This window comes from Tachypleus tridentatus, chromosome 13 (assembly GCF_004210375.1).
Source record: "Tachypleus tridentatus isolate NWPU-2018 chromosome 13, ASM421037v1, whole genome shotgun sequence".
NCBI lineage: Eukaryota > Metazoa > Arthropoda > Merostomata > Xiphosura > Limulidae > Tachypleus > Tachypleus tridentatus.
The window spans coordinates 243635634-243652881 of record NC_134837.1 but is presented as its reverse complement, the minus strand read 5'-3'; the positions used below and the strand labels follow the sequence as shown (position 1 = coordinate 243652881).

Genomic DNA, 17248 nt, shown 5'->3' with positions numbered 1-17248 from the left:
ATCTGCGCTAGCTGTCCCTAATTTAGTAATGTGAGACTAGAGAAAAGGCATCTACTCATTACCACCCCCTAAGCTAAAAGGGCGAGCATGTACAGTGTGACGGGAATTCTAACCCGCGACTCTCTCATTAAGAGTCAAGCACCCTAATCATCTAGCCATGCCGGGTCTCGAAAATAAGTTCAACTTATCTAAAGTTTATGGACATAGATTTAGAAAGTTGGAGACGTCATAATCGAGTAAGTTTTTAAGACGAGTGCCAATTTCATCATCTGACTGTATGATAAAAAATATAACTCATACACACGTTATTCCCAATCAATCCTTTTATAAACACCAACACTTCGACTACACGGAACAATATACTAAGACGAGTGTATCATTTAAATATACACGTGCAGAAGCCAAGAAACAGATTTTGCACAAGAAGAGGAGATAGAACCTTCTACCCAATCATTTAAAGGCCATTTCATTTTTCTCATTTTTGGGTGAAAGCTGACGGCAAAAACAAAACAAACGGTATGTTTAAATGGCTACCTAGCATGAGAGTACAGCTCAGCCAAAAAGTGGTCGTGTCAGGGGAAATTCGAATCCCGTTTCCACACGACTGTCTACAACCTCTTGTGGCGTAGAAATACAAACAGAACTTGAAAGCTTTATAAGATATTTGTTCAAGGAAGATCTCTAGCCTTCCACAGTATTTCTTCACTTCAGACAGATTGGGCTTCTTACTCAATCTGTTTGCAGTTACCGCAAAACATTACAAGTTGAATCTGCCTTCATTAAACATCATGAGGTTTTCCATTTTCATTTTCTATATTCTTAGTTATACCTCTGTACTGTTATCACAAGCTTTACTGGAGATTATGAACGCACAGGCGTTAAAAATTTGCAAATAAAAAAAACACGCTGTTAGAGAAAGAATAATTCTAAAACACGAAAAAATGGCTTAAATCTTTGTAATGGAAAAAATTAACTATGCAACAGACGTTATGGTCAAATGTCCTTCATTCTTCCGATGAAGGTCGTTTGGGTGAAACGTTGAACTCATAATTACTCTTACCCTGCAACGGTTTACATTACTTCGTCTTAACAATATACACTGGTCTATTGTATAGTAAATAAAAAGCAACCAATAGTTAGCAAGATGAATAGAGATTTTAAGGTGGGTAAATAGGTAAATAAATGAAAAACTGAAATCTCAAACGGAGCCCCCTTTGCTCGGCGATAAATCTGAGGCCTTACAATGCTAAAAGTCGATCTTTGATATTCGCGGTGGGCAGAGAAAAGACAGCCCATTATATAGTTTTGTGATAAAACAACAAACAAACAAACCCAAAAGTTGATAATGTTGTTGTTTTTTTCATGTAAATCTACACAATGGGCTACCTGCGTTCTGTTTATGACAGGGATTCGAGACCCGGATTTTAGCGTTATAAGTCTGTAATCTTAAAGCTTAAAAGGGGTATCAAAATAGAGATAAATAAGCACATGAGAAAATGTAACAAAGTAAATTAGGTCTAGCAAGTAAATAGCACGTTTGTTTTTCTTTAAGTCGACATTAACACAAAACCTATATTTATAGATTAATGTACTGTCAAATTAAAAAGTATTTTAGGCCTAAGTACACAACACAGACCATTTTATAAGTCTGAATATCACAAAGATACACATTTTTAACTAAACATAATGAAAAATGTCGGACAGCATTAATTCCATATAAGGCACAATTTATAATTATCACCGACAACAATATTTATCTTAATAAACATGCTGAGAATAACAGAAATTTCTAAAGACTTCAAAAAGGAATAAGTATATGAAATCCAACACTATTTCAAAGATGAAATCATGTAAGCTGATAAAACAAAAACTTAATCGTTCTCTTTCTGACCAAAATAATTATAAATGGTGAATTAACGATTGTACGGCGTATCTGTGGATACAAAAGAAATCATAGCAGATTACATATAAAAACCAACAAGCAACAAAACCTCTGTTATATTTCTAACGAAAATAATAAACTGCATCATCTACTGTCTTTTTTTTTTCTTTTTTACTTCTTTATACATACCGGCAGAAATCCAGAAGAGGAGGATTTCAGACAGTGTCCAGTGTAGAGCCAACACCACCAAAACCAATCGATGGGGGAGCACAAGGCGTCCGTGGTATACGACCAGTTCAATCTATTCGTCCATTCACGAGGAAAGCAAATCCTCGATAGCAGCGGAGCATATTCCCAGCAAACAGCTGTAGATCTATCTGAAGAAAAGACTGCTGGACAAGGGCTAAATCTCGAGCCGAACCAGATGAACCTTAAACCTGCACGTGACTGGGTAGTTCGCGCGGCTCTCCTTTACTGTTCTTTTCCAAATACAAACTAATATAAATTCACACACGCATACATACATATATATATATAAAACGAGTTAGGTTGTTTTTGTCATCATATCAAATTAACAACGTTTCTAACTGCGTCTTCCGATAGGCCAATCTATACATCTAAAATATCAAGAAGTGTGATGATATTTATTTGACCCAACTAGTATTATAAACAAAAATGCTTGTAAAATTGTTATGATAATAAAATAACGAATAAAAAGTACGAGTTCTTCATAATCACGAATCCTTCTGTGATTCAGAGACAGAGACAAGTGGGGAAAACCTTAAGTTGTTTGTTTCGTCATTTAGAACTGTTTTCTAGAGTTGTTTTTAGACTTCTGTTTATATTTAACATTTCCAGACTATCTGTTGTTGTTGTTGTTTTTTCACCTTTTTCACAGATGTGTAAAATTTTGTATTTTTTTATCTTCTGGATCAAGTTGGTGTTCAGTTTCAATAAGATAGGACACAAAGATTGAATCCATTTTCCTTAGTTTTCAGCTTCTAGTATATTAATTAATTCTCGTCTTTATGGGACGTCCTGTTTTATCTATATATATTGTTGCACTCATGACACGTTAATTGTTAAACAACGTGGCTGCTGTACATTGTCGATTCTGTCTTTGTTGCTACACAACGTTTTTCCTAGGTTGTTTTTACAGTAGAAAGTCTGTCTGTAGATTTCTTTATTCAGTGTGCTGTATATTTAGTGGAAAGGTTTTCCAGTATAACCCACGTTAAACCATTTGTTTTCTTCTCGCTTGGTACAGTAAATGGTTAAACTGATTTTAAATTTATGACTTTCCAACTGTGTGTTAATTAAATCTGTTGTATAACCATTGTTAACAGCAGTTTGTTTCATAATTTATAATCCAGTTTTATAACCCTCAGATGACAAGAGTACAGTGATAATCCTGTGTAATAAATTATTAAATACAGCAAGTTTGTGAGATCCTAAATGCCTTGTCGTGTTCCTTACTTTGTTACACGCACAATTGTCTTGTTCTCTCCCCAATTATGTAATTATGGAGTTTCACCAAGAACAGATGGTTTCGGTATCAATTATACATAATAAAACCACGTTAGATTTTGCCAAGGCTTTGATTTCCAACAGTGTGGTCTACAATACTAAAATCAGAACTGACTTGCGTAGCTTCGTGCTTAACTATAAGCAAACACAAAGAACTGACGAGCGTGCTGGTTGTTAGTTGTATCAGCATCACTATTTTCAGTTCCAGATGGCGGAATCGGCGATATTTTACTTGGTCCTATTTACTTGTCTCCTCCTCTGTGTATCTAAAGACGATAACATGACTTTCTTTGTTCAGCCGTGCTAAGGTATACGACTACAGAATAGCAATAACATATATTTATATATTTTAATATGACAGCGGAAGGACACAAACCAGGTAGTCGAAATTGAAGGCCAGGGATTTGTTTGTTTATTGTTAAACATAAAACTTCAAAATGGACTATCTGTTTTCCACTCACTGCCTGTATCGAAACTCGAGTTTTAGCGTTATAAACCCTCAAACTTACCATTCATCCACCGCTAGGACACGCCAGAGTCACAAAGAATCTTCAGTATAAACAGAAGTGCCACCTAGCAGCAGCTTCAGAATGGAAAAACTGAATATTGCATAAGTGAAAAACTTTTAACGTGATATTTGAAATTAAGCTACACAAGATTGTCGTTAACTATTTTAAATACTAAACAAATTGTGTGAAAACAAACAACATGAGAAAACAATTCTTCAGCGTATCGACGCAAACATGATAGAAAACTTCACATTCAATAGAGACAGTGTAGCGTTTTGAACAGAAATATAAACTTGGTTTCAAGGATATTCCAAAACAGTTTCCGTTCACCAATATATATAGTGTTCTATATACAGAAACAAATAGGTTTCAAGAATATCAAAACAGTTTCTACTCATTATTACAGCGTTCTAGACATATATAATTAGTTTGAGGATAGCAAAAATGAGAATACAGTTAACGACTTTATAAATAAGGATAAACACACAGCTTCTTTTTTTCGCGAGGAAATAAATGAAGACACCTTCGAATCAATTTCTCGTTTTACCATTTTACTCATTCTTTCGGGCCGGCATAGCCAGGTGGTTAAGGCACTCGACTCATAATCTGAGGGTCGCGAGTTCGAATCCCCCGTCACACCAAGAATGCTAGCCCTTTCGGACGTGGGGGCGTTATTATGTGACGGTCAATCCCAATATTCGTTGGTAAAAGAGTTGGCGGTGGGTGGTGTTGAGTAGCTGCCTTCTCTCTAGACTTACACTGCTAAATTAGGGACGGCTAGCGCAGATAGCCCTCATGTAGCTTTGCGCAAAATTAAAACAAAAAAAATAACAAATATTTTATTTAGAATAAAAACGAATGTCAAACACACGAAAATTTATTTGAAAGAGAAAATTTAAATATGCGTTAGTAAATCTCAAATGATGAAACATCCAAGCTGTTATTATTTTGAAAGCTGTTTAGAAATTTTTTAGGTTCTGATTATTCAGGATAAAGAGTTTACGAATACTGATCGCAACAGAACTAAAATATCGTCCAGATCAAAAATATTTCGACCATTTTCTAGGTGTATCATGTACCATGTTAAATATATTTAGTGAATATGAGTAACGAAACATTAGATTTTGCCCTCGATTGTTACAAACATTAATAGTATATTCATTACGCAACCCTTCTTTTCACTGCAGACTAGTGGGCTGTCCTTTTGTTCGCGCTCAACCTCATCTTACCATAACAAGACCTCCTGATTACGTTGTATTCAAGTATGCAGCGCCTTCGTGCCAATCAATATTCTGGTTACCATGGCAACTTTCGTCAGCTGAAGATTTTGATGCAAATAGTTATCCTGACGGTGGGGTTAAAATTCTTTGCTGTGCTGAAAGTTCTCTGTGGTCAGGAGAGTATCGCGGTTGGTTGTGTCAGAAAGGGGTGGGAAAAGAATACAACAAATCGTGTTTGAAATGAGTTTTTAATTTGTTTTAAAGTGCTCCAATGGGCGTTGAAAAAACGGTTTTAAACCAGTGAAAATTCAACGGGGAAGACTAAAGATTTTCACTAGCCAATCACAATGCCGACACTCACACACGATGGCGCAACCCTGTACGTCACCTCATACATTTTTCAAAACCCTATCTTTACCACTCCTAGCGGACACGCGAGAAAGAATAAAAAATCAAGAGATAGTTGTATCACACAAAATACTTTCATTTTTAAAAGCTGTATACTTTAAATTAGTTAAATATTTATATACCTTCTTAACGGTTATGATTTGTTTGTTTTTTTTCCTTTATGCCCTTTACCCATTGATTTAATACGCAGTTTGATCAAGTCTGGTATTCTTTTTTATCGTTAACACGCCAAATAAGTTTTGTTTTTATTGGAAATTACTAATAAGAACAAAAGAAGTCTTAGCTAACATATAAACATGTATAATATTTGTTTACATGTGTAAATTCGACACATTCTATCTTACTTCCCGTTGTGAGCTCCACCCATAGTGTCGAAGCTATCAGGACCAAACTTTGCACGCAGACTCGGGGTGGTTCGATACGATAGCCTTATCTATATTCCCCATTAACAAGCTGTTGGAATCAAACTTAGTATACGTGTCGGATACAACAAAAAGTTGTAATAAAAGTTTTTGGGTGTGTATGTGTGTGAATCCCCTTGTGATTAGCTATCGTACATTAATTCATGTGAGTGTGTGTAGGTCCACAAAGTCTATCTTTGTCTTATAACTAGCAATAAAAAACGTGGCATAGTGACTCGAGCGGCCCAGGTGTGTGTGTGTGTGTGTGGTTATGGGATGCCCTTAATTATATATGGTATAGCCCCTTAACAACACGGGCTAAAACTTACCTGGAAAATAATCCAGGCATTAGAGAGTCTCGGAATACATTACTAGGGTCGCTGAACTCGAATGTAGCATCGTATTAAGTTGGGATAATGGAAGAGATTTATCGAAACATTAAGGCCTTTGTAAATTATAAGGGACCCTTTAACCCCACAGTGGAACGCTGGTATTTATACCAGTGCTACATAAAAAATGTACAAAGTATGAGCCTGAGTGATTTTATAACTGTGCATAGTGTAAATTAATTACACTTACAAAAGAAATCTTATAACCTTTTGTTCACTATGGCTCTATTAAATTAAATATGGAGATTTTGTTTGTAGTTAAGCACAAAGCTATACAGTGGGCTATCTGTGCTCTGATAACCACGCCCTCCGCTAGTACAGCAGTATGTCTCCGGATTTACAACGCTAAAATCAGGGGTTCAATTCCCCTCGGTGGGCTCAGCAGATAGCCCGATGTGACTTTACTATAAGAAAACACACACAGCTGCTCACCACAAGTATCGAAACCAGGTTTCTATCAAGTTTTCGATACAGAAAGACTGATGTGCCACTGGGGGAAGGGGGCAAATTTAATAGGAAGTGGAATTTTCGATCTATTTATCACCTTATGTGCTTATTGGTTGAACGATCAGGATAGAGATCTCTACAATCAAAGTAAAAAAGCCCTTAATTTTAAACTACTAGTCAGGTAAAAGGCAGTCAAGTCAGAAGCACACACTTCCACAAGGAAGTTATACAAGTGCTTGACTCGAATAATGGAAATTACTTCCGCTTTATTTTTTTTTTTTAAAAGTCCTAAACTTAAAGTGAAGAGTATGTCAACCAGTAAAGTGTGTCAAGCTCCGGACCCCCACTCCGACAAAATAATTATAGGAAATACCTGGTTCTTTACTTAATAGGATATCTCATACAACGAAAAAATTAGTTACAGATTTTTAGTTACTAAAGTACTCCTTTAATACAAATTTATTCATTTCATTTCAAATCTCTTAAAATTACGTTCTATTAAAAAAAAACAAATAAACCACATTCTTCTAAGTTTTGTGTTCGCTAATTAATTCTGCGGAACTTTCTTTCGTCGTTAATAAATCGAAAATTAGAAAGCAAATTTAACTTTCGTGGTATGTACAACAAAGATACAAAGCCTCTTTGCCACCGCCTATGATTTTCAATTACTGACCATAAGGAAGATGGCCGATCAGCAGCACCCTACCACCCACAACTCATGCTAAGGAATTGACTGTCACTTTTATAATGTATACACAGCAACATATATTTTGTGGTTACACATAGATTCGAAATCGAACTGTCAGCTCTAAAATTCAGAGCTCTACCAAGAGGCCAATCCCTTCACAACCTTTAAATTATGGTTCCTCTGACACTTTTTGTAAATCATCTTGAATATTGACACACGCCTACTACAAAGACTAAAGCCAACTGAGATGATAGATCTTGCCAGAATTCTCAGATGTATCATCGTTTATGAGCTCAACGTGTGGAGAATACACTTTTTAACTGTGTATCTTTATTTTATCCTCGTGTAATTTAAATAAACGTGTTTTAATTATTTTACCTATTTACTCAGTTTTATACCATGTCTTTAAAATCTACCAGCTTACATACATAGCGTAATAGAAATACTTTTTATAAATGAATATTTATAATATTGCAAAATAGAGTGATAAAATATATAACAATTTAATTTAGAACAGATATCGAAAAAATTGAGGAGCATAATTTTTTTTTCATTTATAAAGCGCTTTTACATGAAAAAAAAATTATGGTCCTCAATTTTTCGATATCTGTTCTAAATATATATATATGTATATAAATTCAAGAATTCAACAAACCATGTTTTCTGTTTATTAACTTGAGACTTATACTGCTGATACATAACATTCTTGAAATGTAGTTTGAGAGGGAAATGAGTAAATTGAAGAAGGGGAGTGAATAGCGTGCACCAGGTTATGTCTATTTCATCAAACAGCACTGAGAAGTCGAATCTGAAAACGGACCCGAAATGAAAGAGATGGTAAACAAGATTGCTCTCGCCTAACTTTTCTAAGTCAAGTGACTCGGAAATAAAGTAATAAAAAGAAAATAGAAGAAAAAAAAACACGCTTCTACACCTTCTGTGCAAGACAAAGAGAGACTTCCATTACGGTTCAGTCTTGGTTTCATGGAAATTAATGGAGAGGAATTTTCTCTAGAAACAAGGCACGTCCAGGTGGCTGTCGGATCAGACGTGCTGCTCCTTGCCGTGAATACGGAACGAAGGAGAGCCGGTCCACTGGGGAGCGACTTACATGGCTTGCGTGTCCGGTGCTTAATGATGATGTACCGGCGCGCTGACCATGGATTTAGTTGCTATGGCAACGGGCAAGAGAACCATCATTCCGATGCATGAGAAGTGAGATGCATTCCGTCCGACTAAATCCGCGGTCCGAGCGAATTTACGGGCTTACAGACGTGGGCCCAATGGCGTACTTAAAAAAGCAAAAAAAAAAAAAAAGATAAAAAAACCTCTCTACGGTTGTCGGTATTCCATTTCTTCAATTTCAACGACATCTTCAGCTTCGTGAGGGGTGGATGTGAATAAAACTAGTATTCGCCTCTGAAGATTTTCGTCTTTTGTTCACACTAAACCTTCATGTGATGTAGCAACTCGCAGCTGCTCAACAGTGTCCATCTTTTCGAAAGCAATGATGGCCACCGCATATAGATTTATATATACAGCACCCCCTCTTTTTGAGCTGAGCAAGCAGATCCACCTGATGTACATTTCACAAACCCAAGCTTTAAGTGCAGAAAAACAGCTTAGATTATTAGAATGTCTCTGGAGGTTTGGATGTTATGGCTTAGAATCCAGCGTAGTAGCGTGTATTCTAAAATATAATAATTTTTACTTGTCGTCAGTTATATATATATATATGTTATAACCATAAATTTTCAAGCCATAAACTTAATGGCTTAAAAATTATGGTTATAATTTGCTGTTTTTAACGTAGTCCTCATGATTTTGATTACTTCTAAAGCTTCATTTCGATGTAATACTTAATTTCATGGATTTAATGATTAAATTTCACTATATATATATTCCACAAATCACCAAAAGAATATGATGGAATGCGTAAAAGCCAACATACTCCATAACAGTCTCCATGTTATAATCAAGAAATATGTTCATGTGTTATCTAGCTTATGTAAACACCAGAAGTCACCAATTTTAAACAACTTACACAATTTTGTTGAACTATTAGGGATGGCATGGTGAGTTGATAATTTAAATAACACAAGCCACCGAATTCAACATGAACAGAATATAATTAAACGCACTCAAATTATAGATGATATAGTTGTTAAACGCAATTTTATACAACAGACAGGGATCGAACCATGATATTTAGTGTTATAAGGCATTAAGCTTATCGCTGAGCCAACGGGGATAGAAGGGGCAGAAAAGAAAAACAGAGAAAACTCGTAGAAAATGATATGAAAAATGGCCTCATGAAAACAAAGGGAGTTTGTCATAATGACGTGGTCCTCCTTTATCTAATCCGCTAAAATTTTAAAAAGAAACAAAAATTGATAATATGAACAATTAGTACCAAAATATTTCTGTCTTTTCTTTCAAATTTTATTCAATATTTTTAAAGAAAGCTGTTTACATGATAAACCTTGCTCGTATCGATTGTATCTATTTCAGCCATGATGCAAAACGCTTTAATATCGCACAAAGATGACTATCATAGATAAATAGGATAGTAAATACAAAGATATATATGATTATTTTATACAACAAGTTTTATTTCTCCATCATTTACAAGTAGAATAGCTAACAGGTGCAACCATACTGTACCTTCGCAGTAAATATCAATACAATATCTTTAACTGACTTTAACTGAAACAGTCAGCTATTGGTTGTGTTTTTAGTTTTGCAAACAACATCAGTGTTTTCGTTTCCAATCAAAATATAAATCTTTATTTATGAATTGTTAGAATAAACATCGCTAGAAAGAAAGTACTTTGTAAGCCTATACATGATTCTACAGTTGAAAGTAAAACAGAAATCTCGTGGCTAGACGTTAAGTAAATACTTGAAAAAACTACCAGAACTACAGACACACACTCTTCATCACATAGATATAGGAATTGGACATAGCTACTCAACGGACTCAAGTCAATCATTTTCTAGGCAAACTAAAAGCAGTATAAACAAACTGGTGGAAAAGACTTTTCTAGATAATAGTAGACGCATCGCGCCTATTGTAAGAGTTTACTGGATTTAAAACACCATGACATCATGTAGGCCAGATTTTTTTCCGTTTCGCATCCAGAAAGGTGCTAGCTGTAAGAGTTTAAAATTATAAACATGTACGTGTAACTTGAAAGTGATGTTTTTCATTATTTATTACATCTTTCATTTTCATAACACTTGATTTTCTAACATAGACTTTAATAATGTCATAAAGTGTTGAAATAAATTTGTTACTGTTTGTTACTGTTTTTTTTTAATTTCGCACAAAGCTACTCGAGGGCTATCTGTGCTAGCCGTCCTTAATTTAGACTAGAGGGAAGGCAGCTAGTCATCACCAACCACCGCCAGCTCTTGGGCTACTCTTTTACCAATGAATAGTGGGATTGACTGTTACATTATAACGCTCCCAAGGCTGAAAGGACGAGCATGTTTGGTGCGACGGGGATTCAAATCCGATGAATCAGGTATAGCTGTCCCTAATTTCGAAATAATGATTAGAGAAAAGACATCAAGTTGTTAGTAGCATCATCCGTCACAAGGGGGCTTCGTGAGGTTATTTGAACCGACTAATGAGATTGTAACATTTATTTTAAATATAACGTTCCCATAACTAAAGGCGCGAAACGTGTTCAATAGTAACATACTTCAAACACCTACTATCTGAAATCTGTCTTTCAGTTTTAATTTAATACCCAGTTACATTATAAATAAATAACTGAAAATATTTATTTCGTTTAACGCGTAAGTATTACGATTAGAAACTAAATCCGACAGTGAATACATCCTTCCTCTTTGTGGAGCTCGCATATATTAACATCTCAGTTTCTTTCTTTTATTTTTATCTTGAAGTAGGTAAAACCTCATTCTGTCTGTTATATAAGTGTAAAGCCTTCTTTTAGCTCCTACTTATATATATATATATACATATGCATATAATCACCTTATAAGAAGGTAAATAATAATGGTTTTTTGGACTTTGTCTACTGTATCAGAGATTTGAGCTTCCTACCTGTAAAAATCACGGCCACAAGCATTGTAAAAATAATCACATAAAAAAGCGTGTTTCTTTCATCTCGTTTGAAAAACATGTTATGAAATATTAACACGTGTGTGTGTGTGTTTACAGAATAACTATTTTCATAAAATCATGATTTTTTTTTCAAGATGTAACTTGTATTAAAAGATGAAGATAGAAAAACAAGACAGCTTCGAATTTACACCTGCCAGTCCAAGTTTGGCAATATCAGTGAAGGAAGTCTACTACACTTCAAGATAAAGAATATCCATTACAAATTATCCATGTGACTTCGAACGTATAACATTAATAAGTTGAAAATACGAGCTACATCCAATGAACCAAACAAAAAACACTAACCACATAAAAGTTTAGAGTTCCCAAAACTCACTCCAGTTAAGATAATTCATTGTATGACAAAGATTTAACTAAAGAAAAAAATACTTTAGGTATATACAATGGTGTAAACATTAAACCACCTTAAGTAATAAAGGAAAACGGTGAATATTCAATATTCGTACAGAACCATTTGTTATGGTGTGAACCCCAACTTTTCGATGTAACTAAGCAAGAAAGTGCAAAATTATACAGAAATCTATAAACCAAATTAAATTACTGTGTTAAGGCAAGTCGATGTTAAAAATCAACAACACAATTTTTGACCCGATCCATCTCATCATTTACGTTAAAAAAACTAGACGAGAAAATCGCTTCGGAAGCATTGTATCTTTATTAAAAATCCCCATGAATATAAAAAATGATGTAGTTGTAATGTGAAGAAGGAAGCGTGATGTACGATCCTTTTGCAGGATGTATGCCATATATATATATATATTAGATGTACCGTTGTTAGAGAAGCCTACACATACAAAACTGTATGTACATATACACACACCTGATTACACATCTACAAGGGTGTGCCTCCAGTTACGGATAATAACGTACAAGTTGTTCTGACAGGTGACGGCAGCCGCCGGAAACAGCCACGGAAGCTACTATATAAGAATTGGCCTAAGGCGTCGAGTGTGAAGGAAAAGCACGTGCACCGTTCTGAAGAGTGAAGCAAATGATCGTATATACCACGAGCAAATGTCATGACACCTCCTAAGAACAGTGAAACCCTCGGGACTACACGACCCTTGACAAGCCAATCACGGAGAGCCTTCTTTGCTCTTCTTTCCTTACATCTTTCGTAATGTACTGGTCAAGATCAATCACCAGAGACCAATTAAGCAGATCTAGAGATACTTGATAGAAACAAAGTAAAATACAGAATGTGATTGAGAGAAAAATGGGAATAAACAAGTAAATAACAGAACGGATGATATGAAGAACCAAACGTGTAGAACAAAGTTATGAACTGAAAGCTGAACATGGAAGGACAGGAGAATAAAAACCACCATCAGAATGACCTGTTATACGTCTACCAGTTTTCTTGAGAGAGAGGTTAATAAAGAAACTGATACGCAGGTAGCTAGACATCAAACAGTCAGTGAGACAGGGTGAAAAACATACATCTATAAAGTAAATGGATATACGAATTGGCAAACAGTGTATATCCGTGTCTCTATGTAAATATACAGAGAGAGACATAACAATGAAAACTGAGTTTTATTCAATGACATTTAAAGTTCACAAAACAATAGACACATACTAATCAATTAAAAAACAACAACAAGTCTGAGTATGAGTGTGTTATTCACACCTAGATAATCGGCCTCACCACAGTTATTTCTTATAGTCCACCAGTGCTGTCTCAATACATGATTAATGTCATTCCACCGATGCCGCCAGCAGATGACATGAACCCTGGCCTGACGGCCACTAATGACGTCTGTGGCGGCAGCAGTAAAAGGATATGACAGCATGAGGAGTGATATGAGTTCGTTAATGAATACCACACTCTTGCATTCGAACTTCAATGAGGTGGGGGCAGAATATATTAATGCAGTTCCACGTTTCGTATAAGTACGTACGTGCCTCATCAATTTGTTGAATATTTCTTACTTCTGGATAAAAATGGCTCGAAATCAAAACTAATAATTCCTGTATTTAAACATCTTCAAAGTAATTTCAATTATGGTTTTAATTTTATAACACCTATGTTTGTGACGCTGCTGAGTAGATAAAGAGCATTAATGATATACTTGCATTTTTCTTAGGTTTCTCTCCTATACCTACACCTTCGTAACAAAAATAAACTTCTAATTAATATAACATGAAAGCACAATTATTAATTAGTCCAAAAATATGAATTTTACCAATTCAAAACAACAACAACAGTTACAACAGAAAAATATTAGGCTTAATAAAAAATATGATTCTTGCTAGTTACCAGTTCTTCTAATACATGTAGTAAAATATACCATTTAAAAAAAAAAAAGAGAACATGATTAGCCAGCCAAATTAAAAATATATTCTCTTTAATTGTTATATATATTAAACAAACAAATATGAAGTTTTCCATTGCCGGCCGTGAGTGCATGCGAGCGTTTTTTTTTTTTTTTTTTTTGTATAGTAACAAATTGAATGTTTTGTAGTTTTAAACTTATTTTTCGTGGATTACCTGCAGCCACTGATTAATAAATAATATTTTTCTTAAATCATAAAACGATTATAAGGCATTTGTAGTAGAATGAAGTTACTACGAATTTAATGTGGCAAAATATACATTGGCGTGTGTGTTTCATTATAACAAAGCCACATCGGGCTATATGCTGAGCACATCGAGGGGAATCGAACCCTTGATTTTAGCGTTGTAAAGCCCTACACTTACCGCTGTACCAGCGGGGGACATTTACATTTGACTTTTCATAATAAAAAAACACTTAGCTTATTATTTTATAATTAAGGCCCGGAATGACCAGGTGGTTAAAGTGTTAAACTCTGAGGATCGCGGGTTCGAAACCCGTCACACCAAATATGCTCACCTTTTCAGCCGTGGGGGCGTAATAATGTGACGGTCAATCCCACTATTCGTTGGTAAAAAAGTAGCTCAAGTGTTGGTGGTCGGTTGTGATGACTATCCGCTTTCCTTCTAGTCTTACACTGATAAATTAGAGACCGCTGGCACAGATAGCCCTCGTGTAGCTTTGCGTGAAATTTGAAGAAAAAAAAAAAACTTTACAATTGAAACATAATTAATTACAATCGATTATAATAGTGGTTTTGTGAATATGATATTTGCCAGGACAAAGCCAAGAATAATCTATACTTTACGAAAAATGGTGGAAAAAGCAAAAAAATTATTTTGATCCGTCTGTGTCTGTGTTTTCGTATAGCAAAGCCACATCGGGCTATCTGCTGAGTCCACCGAGGGGAATCGAACACATGATTTTAGCGGGGAACTAGCTGGGTCCCATAAAAAATTAAATCAGGACTATCATTGTCATTTGTATTGGGAATTATGTTTTTTGCCCCTATTAATGCCTCATCATATTCGTGTAAGTAATTTTTCTCTTTCCAATATTTTTTTCCTTTAGACTTACATTACATATATTTATAAGGGGACACAAGTTCTACCATAGAAAGTACAGAAATGTAATTCGAAATCATCTCTTAAACGTAGATGGTTTCGTTTTTAAACTTCTTTACAACTATGCACAAAAAGTTGCATATAAAAGACATTTTCAAACACCGATATAACGGTAAGCTATAGTCCAATATAAAGCTACACTTATATGCTTAGTTCGGTTTTTTAATGCTGGCTTTTTTCTCAAGTGACTTCGATGCATGTTGGGGAGAATGGTTGTTTGTTGAATTTTACGAAGAGCTACTTGAGGGCTACCTCTATTAGCTGTTCTTAATTGTAACATGATAGATTAGACGGAAGGCATCTAGTCAACACCACCCAGTGTTAGCTCATGGGCTATTCTTTACTAATGAAAAGGGGGATTAATTGTAACAATATAACAGCCACATAATTGAGAGATTGAGAATGAGAGATGAGGGGTTTCTATCCGCGACTCAAAAATTGCTAGTCCAGCGTCCTAACCGCTAGGCCACTTGATTATACATGAATCCAGTATCCAATTTTGTGGTCAATGTAAAGACTGTGGGAAGAATTTAGAACCTTATTTGCCTTGACAAAAACACGCAAGAAAACCAACCAAAGTTCGTGCTCTTAATATATGTTGTCATATTTTATTTCTTAAACTTATTTCTAATGATTTTATAGTTACAAATAATTTGTCAAAATTTTGACATTTTTTTTTTTCTGGGAACAACCAGTTTTAAGAGATCTACCGCATGTTTGTCTGACTAATATTTCTATAAATGCTACATTTATATGTAAATATCTTTATTTTATAGCATTTACATCAATACAAAATTCAGCAGTTTAACACAATTATATATTATCAAAATTGGCAGTTAGCAACGTACCAGCAGCCCGGCATGCCAGTTGGTTAGGGGCGTTTGACTCACAAGCTGCGTGTCGCTGGTTCAAATCCCCTTCTCACTAAACATGCTCGCCCTTTCAACCATGAGGGCGATATTACGTGACAGTCAATCCAACTATTCGTTGGTGAAAGAGTAGACCAGGAGTTGGCGGTGGGTGGTAATTACTAACTGCCTTCCCTCTAGTCTTGTCCCCTAATAGTACAACAGTAAGTATATGAATTTGCAACTCTAAAATCAGGAGTTCGATTCCTCTCGGTGTACTAAGCAGATAGCCCGATGTGGTTTTTGCTATAAGAACACACAGACACATACACATACATCCTCTAGTCTTAGACTAAATAATCTTCGTGCAGCTTTGCGCGAAATTCAAGAACAAAAACAACGCACAGATTCGCACAACAGTCCATGTATTTGTTAGTTATTTGATTAAAATTTAATCTTTTATTTGCGAAATTGGTTTGCCTCTAGAGTACATTAAAGCGGTTGTAGAAATTATAAAATTGTTTTACATATAATCATTCTTTCATGAAAGTATAATTGGGCTATAAACACAATTGACGAAAAAATTATTTCACAATGTACGACTTACAATTACGTTTTATACAGGCAGAACAACAATAGATTTGTCAGAAGATATGTACAAGAATACAACTCAAGCCATTCCAGGAACACATGAAGCATCAGCGCCCATTTCCTTCAAAAAATCAGTTTCGAAACTAAATTAAACACATGGTTTTAAATCGTAAACATAAGAAACACTAAATGATACACTGAATATAGCTGTAAAGTTCGATTAATTGTATAACTCAATAATCCAATATTCCCTACTTCAGTGACTCGCGGCTTGCTATTGTTCCTTAGAGGGTTTTACTTCCTTATTGCTAGACAATCTTACTCGTCCCAATGGAGTAAATTAATTCAGTGTAGTGTGTAACACTGGTCAGTAGGGTGTTAAGAGGGTCAACGAATGCTATTTATCTCTTTGATTCTTTTTTTTTTTCACCTGAAACACAAATCTTATACACCAATCACAAGAGTGGAAATATATATATACATATAATTCCCATACACCAAACAAAACACTATCAGTAAGCATTTTAAGGCACATCCGCAGACATAAAACTATTTTCAACATAAATAAATGGAGTAAAATTTAAAGTCGCTGTAGGTCGATACAAATTTATCATAAAACACTTGTTTTGACGTTACTGGTACCGCAAAAAACAACAACAAAAAACTAGTGACCAAAAAAAACAAAAAACAATATAAACGGCGCATTTAACGAGATACGTGTTGTG

General features: G+C 35.0%; 1 protein-coding gene across 27 annotated transcripts in view; it reads right to left on the bottom strand.

Moving 5' to 3' along the window:
* LOC143237485 (uncharacterized) overlaps positions 1-17248 on the bottom strand; it is a 283125-nt gene that overhangs the window by 127492 nt on the left and 138385 nt on the right. For 7 of the 27 annotated variants that reach the window (XM_076476790.1, XM_076476807.1, XM_076476816.1 and 4 more), the window contains one exon: positions 2072-2361. The exons of 13 other annotated variants lie outside the window; for them this stretch is intronic. The gene's annotated coding sequence lies outside the window, so the exon portion shown is untranslated. Of the gene's footprint in view, positions 1-2071; positions 2362-3918; positions 4009-17248 lie in introns of all 27 variants that reach the window. 7 more of the 27 variants (XM_076476792.1, XM_076476800.1, XM_076476803.1 and 4 more) reach the window with 4 other exon arrangements.